General features: G+C 52.8%; 1 long non-coding RNA gene across 1 annotated transcript; it reads left to right on the forward strand.

The window, feature by feature from the left end:
* The first annotated feature begins 1,038 nt into the window (after positions 1 to 1,038).
* On the forward strand, positions 1,039 to 7,917 carry LOC134474997 (uncharacterized). The gene is made up of 3 exons (XR_010045977.1): positions 1,039 to 1,140; positions 4,882 to 5,040; positions 6,589 to 7,917. It is a non-coding gene; the product is annotated as an uncharacterized LOC134474997 (long non-coding RNA).
* The last annotated feature ends 5,050 nt before the right edge of the window (positions 7,918 to 12,967 follow it).

Below are 12,967 nucleotides of genomic sequence, written 5' to 3' on the forward strand. Positions count from 1 at the left end.
GTGTGTGCGTGCGCATGTATGTGCGCGTACACACGCACATGCCCTGGGGGGCAAGAGGATTAGGGCCGAGAGCGGATTGCCACCCCAGCCACAGGGCCCCTGGGTGAGCAGATAACATTTCCTCAGAGACATCCTGTTCCCAGGCAGGGTCGCCCCCCAGCGCCCGTCTTCCCAGATGAGCTTCCTTGGGCCCAATGCCCTGCTGTCCTCTGCCCTCTCTGATGGCCTGATGGCATGAGGTGTCCTGGGGCAGGTGCCTCCTCTCTCTTTTCTCCCCAAGAATAGAGCACTCTCTGCTAGCTCAGTAGGTCACTGCAGGGAGTGCAGATGGGTACAATGCTGTGATGCTGCTCCGACACAGTCCCAGGGAAACTTGAGAGGACTCAGAGGACTGAGGGGGAGTGGCAGCCAGGCTCCTGTCCTCAGGCTCCTGTCATCCGCAAGGATGGCCTCTACATCACCAGACAGACACCCCTGGACTCGGTCCTGAAGAGAGAGGGTGAAACCTTATTTTGGTGGCCATGTCCTGCTCGATGCCTAACTGTGTGGTGGGAGTGAATGCTCTGAGGTGCAGACTCCCAGGTGTGGGCAGTCATGGACAGGGAGAGATGGGAGCACAGCAACCCAGCAAAGCACCCAAAGATCAGTTCTCAGAAACCTTCAAAAAGCTGGGTGTGGTGGTGCACTCCTGTAATCCCAGCACTCAGGAGGCTGAGGCAGGAGGATCATTGCAATTGGAGACCAGCTTGGGCTACAAAGGGAGCCCCAGACCAGCCTGAACTGCATAAGGAGACCCTGTGTCAAAGAGACAAAAACAAAACAAAACAAAAACCTTTGAAAGCTGGCACTTAGGGAAGCTGAGGGAGGAGGCTGCGAACTGGAGTCCCTCTCTCAAAATAAAAAGTCAAATGAAGGGATTGTGGATGTAGTACAGCGGTAGAGCACCCTGGGCTCAATCCCCAGTACCACAAAAAAGCCCACAAAAATCTGTTACAAAGTAGTGATTTTAATTTTTTTTTTTTTTTTTTTTTTTTTTTTTTTTTAGCACCAAGGATCAAACTCACAACCTCGTGCTTACCAAGCAAGTGCTTGAACCGCTGAGCTAAATCCCTGGCACCAGGGATTTTAATTTTTTTTTTGGTATGTATTGCACCTGACCAACCTATTGCCGCAGAGCTGAAATGATTCAGCCTAAAGAAGTCTCCTCGGTTCTATCTCCAGTGGCCAAAGACAGAACGAGCTGGAAGAAATGTGGGAAAGCCTCCCTGGGTTTCTTCTGGGGTCACTGGCTTGAGGGCTTGGGGATTCTGCTTAGTGGCCTGGCCCATGGGATGGAACCAGAAAGTCTGAGGGTTTCACATATCCTGGTGGAATTCCTGACTAGCATGGGGTTGAACCTCAGAGATAAGAACCCCACTTCCTGACACCTGACCAGGAGTGTGTGGACACTCCTTGCCAGTGCCTTGGCTGGCTCAGGACCCTCAGGAAGACCATCACTCTTGCCTGGAGGCTAAGGGGTGGCAGCAATGAGCTGAGATTTTAGGAGCTTTTGTGGGTTTCCTGAATTCTTAGCTGGTGCCTGAGTGGGGAACTGAGCATGGAGGCTCCTGAGTAAAAGCAAGTCGAGAAAGAGAGAAGAGAAAGAAGAGAAGAGAAGAGAAGAGAAGAGAAGAGAAGAGAAGGGAAGGGAAGGGAAGGGAAGGGAAGGGAAGGGAAGGGAAGGGAAGGGAAGGGAAGGGAGGGGAGGGGAAAGGAGGGGAGGGGAGGGGAGGGGAGGGGAGGGGAGGGGAGGGGAGGGGAAGGGCGGGCAAGGAGCAGGAGACAGTCACCAAATACAGTTGTACTGTCCTCCCCAGAAACCTGAAGCAGGAAGAGCAGGTCCTGAGGCCTCCATGGCCTGTGAGGTGGCTCCACACTACCCACTCCCACCCACTCTGTTCCTGCCCTTAGGGCTCCACCCACCCTACCCTGGGCAGAGGGGGAATGGCAGATGGTGCAGGCAGTAGACTCAAGTGTGTGGCTGAGCACAGAGCAGCGGCAAAAGGCGGGCAGGAAGGTCACAAGTGCCTCCTCTCCTGAGGGGCCTGGCACTGCTGTGCGCACAGAGGGTTCCTCGCATCTTCATGGAATGTCGCTACTCTGTCAAGTCTTGACGATCTTCTGGCAAGGGACAGGTGTGTCCACAGAAAGAACAGGAAGCAGGGAGCAGGCCAGAGACCCAAGTGGGCCCACCTGGGTGCCTGACCTGCTGAGTCAGTGTGAGACCCATGTCTTTAGGAGATGCTTGCACTTCTGAGATGCAGCCACAGGCCCTGCCACTCCTGGTGACAGTTCACGTGTGCACACCCCACCTGGCAATGAGGGGAGGGTGGGAGCCATACCCTCAGCTGGAGACTTGCCCCCAGATGAGTAGGGCCAGACACAAGAGCCTGGTGGCTCCAGAGCTGCTTCACTCCCACTCCTTCCTTTCATGCTGTGGGGTCCTGACTGAGAGGGAGGCGGGAGGCGGACCCTGTGTCATGTGTCCTGAGTGCTGTGCTTTGGCTGTGGGCCTCTGCCAGAGGCTGGAGTTGAGGATGAGCCTGACCCATGGCAGGGTCGCTGTTGGGCAGACAGAGGCTGCCCTTCCCCAGGGTCACATCACCACCACGCCTCCTCTCTCTACTAGGCAGCTTGGAGGTCAGACAAGTGATGGGTCCCACGTGTTCTGGAAGCCTGGAGAGGCGCTTGGGAGTGTGTGGAACTAGGCTTGGGCCCGGTTAGGCTTTTTCTTAGTGGCTGCAGTCACTCTTGCAGTTAGCTCTCCAGCACTGTCAGCCACCTTCCCCCTGGCCTCACTGGGGGGCCCGCAGGATGTCCCACTCTGGTAGCTGCTGTCAGGGTAGTAATAACCCTTCTATTTGACAACAGGAAACCTAGGATAGAGACCGGGAGAAAAGGTGACTGAGGGGGAATGTAAGACAGTGATATTTATTCATTTCCTATTTTGCATCTGACAATGGACTGATTTGTTTTGTTTGGTTTTGTTTTTTGTGTTTGTTTGTTTGTTTGTTTTTGTCCCTTGTGCTGGCAATAGAAGCCAGAGCCTCATAAATGCTAGGATATCAGGATTATTATCTTCTGTTACTGGGATAGACTGAGGTTCTAGGAGGTGAAAAGCTGGGTCAAAGTCATGTAACTATTACGAGGTGAATCTGGCTCTTTCACTTAGCAGCACTTTCCTCCTCAGAAATTGAAACAAAACCAGAGATGAGCCTGGAGTGGTGGCACAAAGCTGTGACTCTAGCACTCTAGGAGGCTGCCAACCCAGCCTGGCAATTTAGTAAAACTGTCTCAGAAGAAAGTATAAAGGGTTGGGGAAATAGCTCATGCAGAAGTCTGGGTTCTGCCATGAGTGGTACGTGCCTATAATCCCAGCACTCAGGAAGCTGAAGCAGGAAGACTCAGATGAGACTGAGGCCAGCCTACACTACATATGGAGGTCAAGGCTGGTGTGCCCCTGTCTCAAGCAAACCTAAAAAAGAAAAAAAGAATGAAAGAAAAAGTCCTGAATTTTTGAATCCCCAGTATAGCAAAACAAAATCACTGAAAAACTGAGATTATTGTATAAGGTTGCCAGGTTTGGCAAACAAAAATACAGGATTCCCAGTTGAACTTCAGATAGACAAGGAAGTTTTTTTTTTCCCTAAAGAGTATAAGTGTACCTCAGATATTGCATAGGATACACTTCTACCAAGAATCTACTTGTTTATCTGAAAGTTAAGTTTCAGCCAGTAGTCCTGGCCCGTCTGGGTTGAAGCCACAGGTGGGGCCCTCCTGCCTCTTCCCCAAGAGTGAAATGCCTTAGGCAGGAGGGAGACCCCCACTAGATGCTCCAGCTGCCCCTCAGCCCCTCTCTGCCTTCAGGAATGGGGCCAAGTCAGAGGTCTGGACCGCTCTGCTCCTGCCCAGCTCTGCACTGGAGGTGTCAGAGGTACCACCATTCAGTACCAAGCAGCCTTTGTCACCTTGCAGGGGTCTCCAAAAACTTGACATAAGGTGAAGAGGGAACTCAAGACATTAGATTGTGGGGTTGGGGATTTACCTCAGCGGCATAAGCACCTGCCTTGCAAGCAGGCGGTTGTGAGTTCAATCCCCGGTACCGATAAAAAAAAAAAAAAAAAAGACATTAGAATCACAGAGACAGTACCAAACACTGATCATAGAAAAAGATGAAGCCTCCCAACTTCCTGGTAAGTATGGCTCTATGAATTCACAATGCGGTGGAGCTAGATAGTCCACTGGAAGCCATAGATTTCAGGTCTGGTCCACCTATGCCTGGGCTTCTTTTCCCCCTTTTCTCCAACTCTGGGCAGGTTTGGAGGTGGGGGCAATGCCTCACCACTCAGTCCCCAAACTCTAGCCTGCCTCCAGCAGGCCACCTGCCTCGGTTTCCCTCTGGCTTCCTCCCTCTCCCCGCCTGGCAGCAGCGGCTGAGTTCTGCCTGGCTCCAGTGCCTGCTCCAACACCCGCTCAGGCGCTGCTCCCACCGGGTCCCTGTCCCCACTCCCACCCATCTTGCCAGCTTGCTCAGGGCGTCTCCCTACTGAAGAATTATGTTGCATAAAGCAGCCGCCACCATCTTGAACTGGCAGTGAACTTTGCTTTCTACATATAAATACAGATAGCAATCACACCCCAATCAGTGCAGAGGCTTCAGGGCATCATCTCAGCAACTCTAACTTTCCCATTACGATAATGTGATTTTCACTCAGTCTATAATATCACCAGCCATGAATAAAGCAACTGGCTCTGTGTCTCTCTCCTCCCTCCCCCTCTCTGCCTCTCTTCCACCCTCCTCTCCTGCCTCCTCACTTCTCTCTCTCCTGTCTTTCTCTGCAGCCCCTCCTGGTAACTGTCTCCTTCTCGGTGTCTGCAGCCCAGAGCAGCTTCCTCTAGCAGTCTTTCATGCTCTCCTGTTCTCTGGGACTCAGATTCCCTAAACACTCTGGCGGGATGTGCTGTGCCCCCAGCTCTGCCATCATCTGCCTTTGCCTTAAGGTGAGAGTCCTTGCGACTGGGGGGGTGGGGCTTGCTGGGCTCCCCAGAGGCTAGGGAGGGGAGGCTAGGATTGGCTCCTTCCCTCTTTCTTGCCCTCTGCCCTTAGGTGCTAGGATGTCTCTCTTTGAGGACTCCCATCAGGAATGCCCAAGATAGAGACTGACATCAGAAACTCCAGCTGGAGAGGGCCCTGGTGGCTCTGTTTTTCTGGGTGTTGGGGAATGCAAACCCACTAGGTTGCAAGCATCATACTGTCCTAAGTCTGTAGAGCTGGTGAGAGGTGCTCCAGAGAGGCCAGCTCTGTCCCAACCTGATGGAGGCTTTGGGGCTGCAGTGGCCTTTGGCAAGACATGGAGATGGGGCCCACAGATGCTTGATCACAGTGACGGCACCTTGTTGGAACTCCTGGAGAAGGGTCTTTGGTCCTTGGACACCCCCAGGTTGCTCACAGAGCTAGTGGAGATTGTGCTCCCATCGTTCATTTACCCCTCAACCCCAGGCTTATTCCCCAGTTCTTTCCCTATTAGCTTTGGTACCTAACTTCTCAGTGTCCTTGTCTACAAAATGGATGCGATAATAGCAACTACCTGCTGAGTAAACCCATGCATATAAAATGTATTGCTCGGTGCTTAGCATGTTGTCAAATGTCAGCTACCAGGCGACCACCAGCGAATGTTGAATAATGACCAGCTTTGTGGGTGTAGAAGGATGTTATGGAGGTTGAAGGCCTGGGGTCTTAAATTCACATTGTCAGACTTTGAATCCTGGATCAGTTGCTTAACAGTTTCACAGCCTTGGGGAAGTAACAGCCTCTTCAGGACACAGTTTCTGCCTCCACAGAGGAATACCGGCATTCCTGGTTGGCGGGTTGTTGTGAGGATTGCTCAGCATGATCAGGCCCTGCATACAGCAAGGACTCTAGCAATGGTATTAGCAGGGAAGTGTCAAAGGGGGGCCCTGTGCAGCAGGCCACCCTGAACACCTGCAGACCATCTTCTCTGTGGGGTGGTGTCCGGCCCCAATTCTTCCATTGCCCTGTTCCACTGATGGCTTGACCCTTCCCTCCTGTGCAGAATGAGGGCTCACTTCAATCTCCCTGGCTATAAGAACTCACCTTTACAGTTGCCCACCTGGTGGGGGGGAGTTGGACTCCTGCACAACCCCTTCTCCAGGGAAAGAGCAGGAGGAGGAGGAGCAGGAGATGGGAGGACCTCCTGAATCTGCTGTCTGAGGCAGAGAGGACAATGTCCAGCCCTCCTCACTTATCCTATCCTGTTCCCTCTTCCCTCCCACTTCTTCCCTCTCTCCCTCTCCCTCACCTTCTTTGGGGATGGTCTTAAATATACAGGCCGGGCTGGTCTCGAAGTCAATTGCATGGCCCGCCTTCTGTGTGCATGTGTCACCAGGCCTGGCTAGAGGGCAGGTCTTGGATGTGCTCCCATAGGCAGGGCTGACCAGTAACCATCAGACACCCTATTCTGTCCATCTGCTCATTGCTGAGCTCTTGCTTGCTTGCTTGCTTTTCATTCTCCTGGTTTCTCCCCACAGGCTCCTCTGGAGGGTTCCAGCTGTTCTTACGTGAGGAGACGGCCTCTGCCACCTCAGCCAGGCCGTGAAAGGGCCTTGGGCTGTGCTACTCAGAACTCTGGGGCTTATGGAGAGGAGTCACTGAGGCAGACCCAGGGAAGGGCCCCAGGGCAGCGTCTGGCCAGATGCTAATATGGGTCTCTTCCTTTGCTCTTCACCCTCTGTCTGGACTGTGGGAGGAGAGACAGAAGTGAAGTCAGGCAAGTGGGAGCACCATGTGACCTGACAGGGAGCACTCTATTGAACCAGGAAGGCAGACAGGTCCTGCAGAGGACCTAGTGCCTGTGTTAACTCGTGAGAATGAGAAACGTGGAGGCCAGGGGAAGAAGGGCTTTCTGTGCAGGGAGAACTCTGCTGGAGTGCAGCAGGTAGGCTGGCAAAGTCACTTTAGGAGGGAGGCCCATGGGCAGGAGCAGGTACTGAAGGTCTGAGCCTAATGGCCAAGGGTTTTATCTTGTGAATTGGGGACCATGGAGGTCCCCTTGTAGGTCCTTTTGTAGCAGTGTAATTTGCATTTCAGAAAAATATCTCTGATGACAATGCAGAGAATGGGTAAAGAGTGCAGTCCAAAACCCCAAGTGGAAGGAAGACAGTTAGGAGGCAAGAGACCGGGCAGCTGTTAGTCCAGCCCGCTACACAGCCACCCAAATGCAAGCAGACAAAAAGACTGAAGATGTAGCTCAGTGTGTGCTCAACGCAGCCCAAGGCAGTAGGGTCTACTCCCAATATCAATCAATCAACAAACAAAGAGGACCTGGACATAGTGATGATGCTGGGAACACAGGAGTGACAGGCCTGGGAGTGCTAGGAGAGAAGTCATGGGAGTTTGTACTTGGAGGTGACAGATGATCCCCCTCCACATTCTGGTTTTTTTTTTTTTTTTTTTTTTGTCTTTTTCATTTTTATCGGTACCAGGGATCGAACTCACAACCGCCTGCTTGTAAGGCAGGTGCTTATGCCGCTGAGCTAAATCCCCAGCCCCTTCCCTCCACATTCTGGCCTTGGCTCAGTGGCAAAGGGTAGGGGTGGTGAGATAGGCCTGGGGCAGTGAACTCTGAGCTCTGACTGGACGCACACCTGCAGGGTCGGGGCCTGTCCCAGCAAAGACGGGCAGGAGGCTAGGAGAGTGTGAGGGCAACTTCACACTCAGAAACCAAGGGGTCCGCTGGAGGACTGGGGCTGCCCAGTGTATAGCACATGCTCAGACGCACGAAGCCCCGGGTTTGATCCCCACTACTGCAAAACTAACAAACCTCAAACAAAAAAATTAAATGAAATGTCTGAAAGAGAGTTGGAAATGCTTCTAAGAGATTTGTCGGGCCGTATACATTTGAGAGTTGCCAGCAGAGGAACAGGGGTTCTGGGCACTCTGACAAGTGAGGAGCGGCTGGGGAGGGCCTTCAGCCACCAGCCCTCCGAAGAGTGGTTCTCAGCCTTGGCCTTGAGTCAGGGTCGCTGGGGAAACCTGGAAAACACCAGCATCCGGGTGTCATATAACTAGTAATGGGGATTCCTATCAGGGCAAGCACTACAGAGTCCTGTGCTGTGCAGCTTCATCCTGCCACCGAGGCCCACAACATGAGCACCAGCCGTGGGGCTCTGTGGCGGGAGCCACTGTCACCCCTCTTCTCCTGCTTGCCTTCCTCTAGCCCAGGTCACCAAGGCAGCTGCTGCCTTTTGCCACTCTTCTCTAGCACGGGGCCCGGTGCAGCCTTCTGCACCCAGGAGGGGCTGCCTTCTTGGTGGGAGACCACAAAGTCTTCCTCCTGGTGGTAGTCATGCCTAGTACACCTTGCTGGCACCCTGAGCAGAGTCTGGCTGGGCAAGACCCTTTGAAGTCTCTGGATCTTGGCTGAATGGGGGGGGAGTCGGGAAGAGGTTTGAGAGCAATGCAGGCCCCAGCCCTCAGAGAAGAAGTCTGGACCCTGAGGTGGAGATAGAACTTGAGGAAGGGCTTGGAACCCCAGTGTCCTGGCCTCAAGCCCTGGGGCAGTGGATCTCAGCTCATCAGAGCTCCCAGGGCTCTAGAAGAACAGAGCAGTGTCTCTGGGCAGCTGAAGCCCCTCCCCATCCCCCCAGATTCTAACACAGCCCCAGTGTTGGGAACACAGTTTGAGAAAGGGGCTCTGGACAGCTGGAAAAAGGCATTGAAACCTGAAACCTGCCGCTGCCTTTCTGGGTGGTCCTGGGCCCCATCAGCCCTTGGAGAGCCTTGGCTTCTTCACATCTGTGAAATGGGCATCTGAATCTTATCTGCTTCCACAGATTGTTACACTCAGTTAGACTGTCAGATGGGATGTGTGTTGTTCATTACACAATTATCCTATTTTACTGACAGGGTGCTATGTGGAAGTGAGGTGGAATTAATCTATACAGTAAATAAAAAAGAAAAGCATGTGCTCACCTTGCATGGGTGGTGCTCTTGAGTGAACATGTACACACACACACACACACACACACACACACACACACACGCCTCAGCCTCTGGATAAGCTCTAAGAGCAGGCTACGATTTTCTTTTCTTTCTTTCTTTTTTTTTTTTTTTTTTTTTTTTTTTTTTGTCTTTTTTCCTTTTTATCGGTTCCGGGGATCGAACTCATGATTGCCTGCTTTACAAGGCAGGCGCTTATGCCGCTGAGCTAAATCCCCAGCTCCCATATGATTTTCTAGACGAGCTTTTACGTTTTTAGCCTTCAGAATATGCCATTAAAATAGGAGAGCTGAACTGGGTTGTACGTGTGTCTGTGTGTGAGTGTGTGTATGTGCGTGTGTGTTTAAATGATGGCTAAAGTGCAGCATCATTTGAGCTCGCCTGTCAGCCTATCAGAAACGTCATCTATAACCTTCACTGTTTGCAGTTTAATCTCCCTGCCTCCCCTCGGGCCCTGTTCTGACATTTTAAACCCCATAAATGACAGTAGTGCTCCAAGCCATTTTGAAAAAAGCCAAGCATTTGGAAAAAAATACACGAGAGTTAGCCCCCTAAACTCCCCTTTCCTGCACACACAGGCACTCGCCTCAGAAGTAGACTCACATGCATGGGCACACCCCTGCCCTGCCAGGCTGGGGGGCAGCATAGATACTGGCACCCACCCAAACTCCATATGTGAGGCAGGACACAGACACACAGAAGCAGGCCTGCATCTGTGTCAGCACGAGGGCTCTCATGGTCACACAGAAGCAGCACCTTCCTGCCCTCATCCTCAATCTCTATCTACTTCTCTGGAGACCTATTTATCCCATTGGGCGTGGTGGTGCAATCCTGTAATCCCAGCACTTGGGAGGCTGAGGCAGGAGGACTGCTGAAAATCTGAAGCCAGCCTGAGTTACAAAGTGGGTTCAAGGCCCACCTGAACTGCACAATGAGACACCGTCTCACTGTGTTTGAGACACAACAAAGGGCCGGGGATGTCGCTCAGTGGTACAGCACATGTCTGACAAGCGCAAGATCACGAGTTCAATCTCTGCTACTAAAAAAAAAAAAGACAAATCAAAACAAAGATGTATGTATTATTCTTTTGTCCATTGGTCTTGAAAAGAGAGTAGAGTCCAGGCGCATGCAGAAAACAAGGGGTGACATGAAGGCTGAGGGACCCAAATGTTAGGGCTTAGTGTCAAGCAAGGGTAGGTAAGGGCGAGCATGGGGGTCTCCTCTAGGAAAATCTGTGAGTGTCGCCCCCTCCCCCCCAGCAGTGGGAGGAGCATGTTTGGAAGCAGAATGAAAGATGAACAGGTGAGCATAGAAGGGGGAAGTGCCAGATGCTGCCTATGAGCCCACTCTGGGAGGGTCCATCCCTAGGAAATAAGGGAGGGCTTTTCAGAGCCCAAGTGCCTAAACTGCAACCCCAAAACCACTTATTTATCACACTCCAATTAAGCCTGAGTACCCAGTGTTCAGCGGCTGGGCGATGCCAGGGACCTTGCTCACGTGCTGACAGGGAGGGTTCCACATGCCCACCATAGTGCAGGTCGTCAGTTCCCCGCTACTGCCTGGGCCTGGCCCCGGGTCTGCAGACTCACAGAGGTGTGTCTCTCAGTACTTGCAGAATGGAAGAGTGAATGAGCCAGCAGGCTCCAGAGCAAGTGGTAAGGGGAGTATGCGTATCCATGTGAGCACACACGTGTGTGTGTGTGTGTGTGTGTGTGTGTGTGGGTGCACATTCCTGTGGGCGATGTAGACAGGACCAGTGGAAGAGATGATTTCCTATCTGGTACTGGAGGAGAGAGGCTGTATCACATCTGATATCTACTCGTTACTGGGCAAATGGCTGATTTTCCCCCTTAGACCACCCACCTTTGGCTTTGCACCCTGATCTCCCGACTCAGGGATAAGACAGGAACAGCATTGTGAAGAATATGTCTGCTTTCTGCAATCCTGGCTAAGGACCTTGTTCTATGCCTGAGGCACTTCCTTGAGCTGGTAACTCTTCTCTGTGCACACTGTGTGTGCTCCGGCAGAGGGGAGGGCACTAGGGAGGATGCTGGTTTCTGAGGCGATCTGTGTGTCCTTGGTGGCGGAGCTGGCTTCAGCACCTCTTCTTCCCATTCTTCTGAGTCACAAGTCATTGTGCTCTTTTGGGAATTTGGTTCCCACGCAACCAATTAGTGTCAGGAAGCAAGGTTAAGTAAGGTGGAAGGTGGGGTGAGAAACTCCACCTCCCATCTCCTGGGCTTCAGTATGGTGTCTGCAGCCTTGAGGGAAAGCCCCAGAGGAGGAGGCACTGCTGTTCTGAGGAGCACAGCTCTGGGCCAGAGTCCAGAAGCAGACACCAGCTTGGAGGCGGCACGCCAGGTAGGAGCCTCCACCCACCACCCCTCCAAGCTGCTGCTGAGGGTGCAGAGCAAAGCAGCATGAGCGCAGAGCGAAGAGTCACAGTCATCTGGACCATGGCTGTCTGCGCTGGCAATTTCACATAGATGGCTGATCAAGAAGGCCCAGAAGAAGTCCTGGCTCAAAGTGGGGAAACCTTGCTCCCAGGCCTCCTGTGAGACTGTCTGCCTCCACTGGAGAGAGCAAAGTATGCACTTTCAATTAAAGAACAGGGAGCCAACTAGCAATGCCTGCAGAGAGAGCAGGGGAGGAAAGCCAGTGGTGTGCAGCTCACTGGTTTGTGCTTAGGACAGAGAGTGAGATATGGGTAACAACTGTCAGAACCCCCAAATCTACTGCAACATGGTTAGGTGTGCTGAGCAACAAGTCTGGCCACTTTGGGAGGATTATTCTGTCCAGACCATAAAAGGCAAAATGGAAGAGACCTTGTCCTGGGGGTGAAATAAGAAAGCTGAGTGTTCCTTCCCTGGACCTTGTGGCTGAAGTTCCCAACCCTATAATGCCAGGCCCCGCCATGAAAATGAAGGCGATCATCAGCCACATGTTTCTTGGCACGACATGGTGCAGACTCCGTCATCTTTGTGGTAGGATTAGCAGGCAGGGCAGGCCAGGTCCCCAGGGTAGGCCTAGAAGCACATTGAGATGGAGAACTCCATGCAGGGTCGCTGCCAGGGAACAGGACAGGTAGAGGGTCAAGCCAGGTGTGCCAGTTTCCAGGAAGACTCTAGCTGACCACAGGGGCACTGAAGCTGAAAGGCCTTTCAGAGTTTTCCCAGGCTAGGGGAAGGTGGCTGGCCTTCGAGCTGGGGGAAGGTGGGCTTTGGTGTGCAGTTGCTGTGTGTGACGAGGGCAAGAGGCAATCTCTGGGGGAAGCTTCTCCAGGTTTCAGGCAGGACAGCCAGTTGGGGCTAAGAGAGGTCCGGAGGGGAGCCCAGTTGGCTATTCCCAGAAGAGGCATCAGGGTGCGGAGACGAGAGGGCATGCTGGACTCTGTAAAGGCCTAGGAAGCGCCTCCCTGCTGGAAAGTACTGTCAAGACTGACCTTCATCCCACCCAGCATGGAAGCCATAAATGCAGATACCTCTGACCCCCAAAAGAAGCTTACTTGACAGATTTGTCAGACTGACCAAAAGGCAAGGCACTTTGAGGAAATTATGCTATCTGCATGACAGCCAGCCCTGAGTCCCAAGAGTCTCACTTGGGGCATCTGGAAGGAGCCAGAGTGGTCAGTAGAAGCCTGGCCATGGTCAAGCCTAGCCACAGCAGCCCCAGGAGCCACCCACTGCCTCAGAACTGGGCAGAAGGTGACTGCAGAAGGGTCAGCAGGGGTGAAGAAGGGAGCTGACATGATGTGGAGGATGGCGGCCAGGAATAGGCTGGAGCCTGGCCGTCTCATCGCCCTTCCCAAGAAAGTACTGAGGGAAGAGGATCCCAATCAGGGCTTATCTGTAGGCCACCGGGGCTAAGCACTTGGTCCTGTTAAAGATGGGGCGTCACTACCGAGGGTTA

The sequence above is a fragment of the Cavia porcellus genome, unplaced genomic scaffold (assembly GCF_034190915.1).
Source record: "Cavia porcellus strain 051 isolate PalLab524CR breed Dunkin Hartley unplaced genomic scaffold, mCavPor4.1 scaffold_2, whole genome shotgun sequence".
Lineage (NCBI taxonomy): Eukaryota > Metazoa > Chordata > Mammalia > Rodentia > Caviidae > Cavia > Cavia porcellus.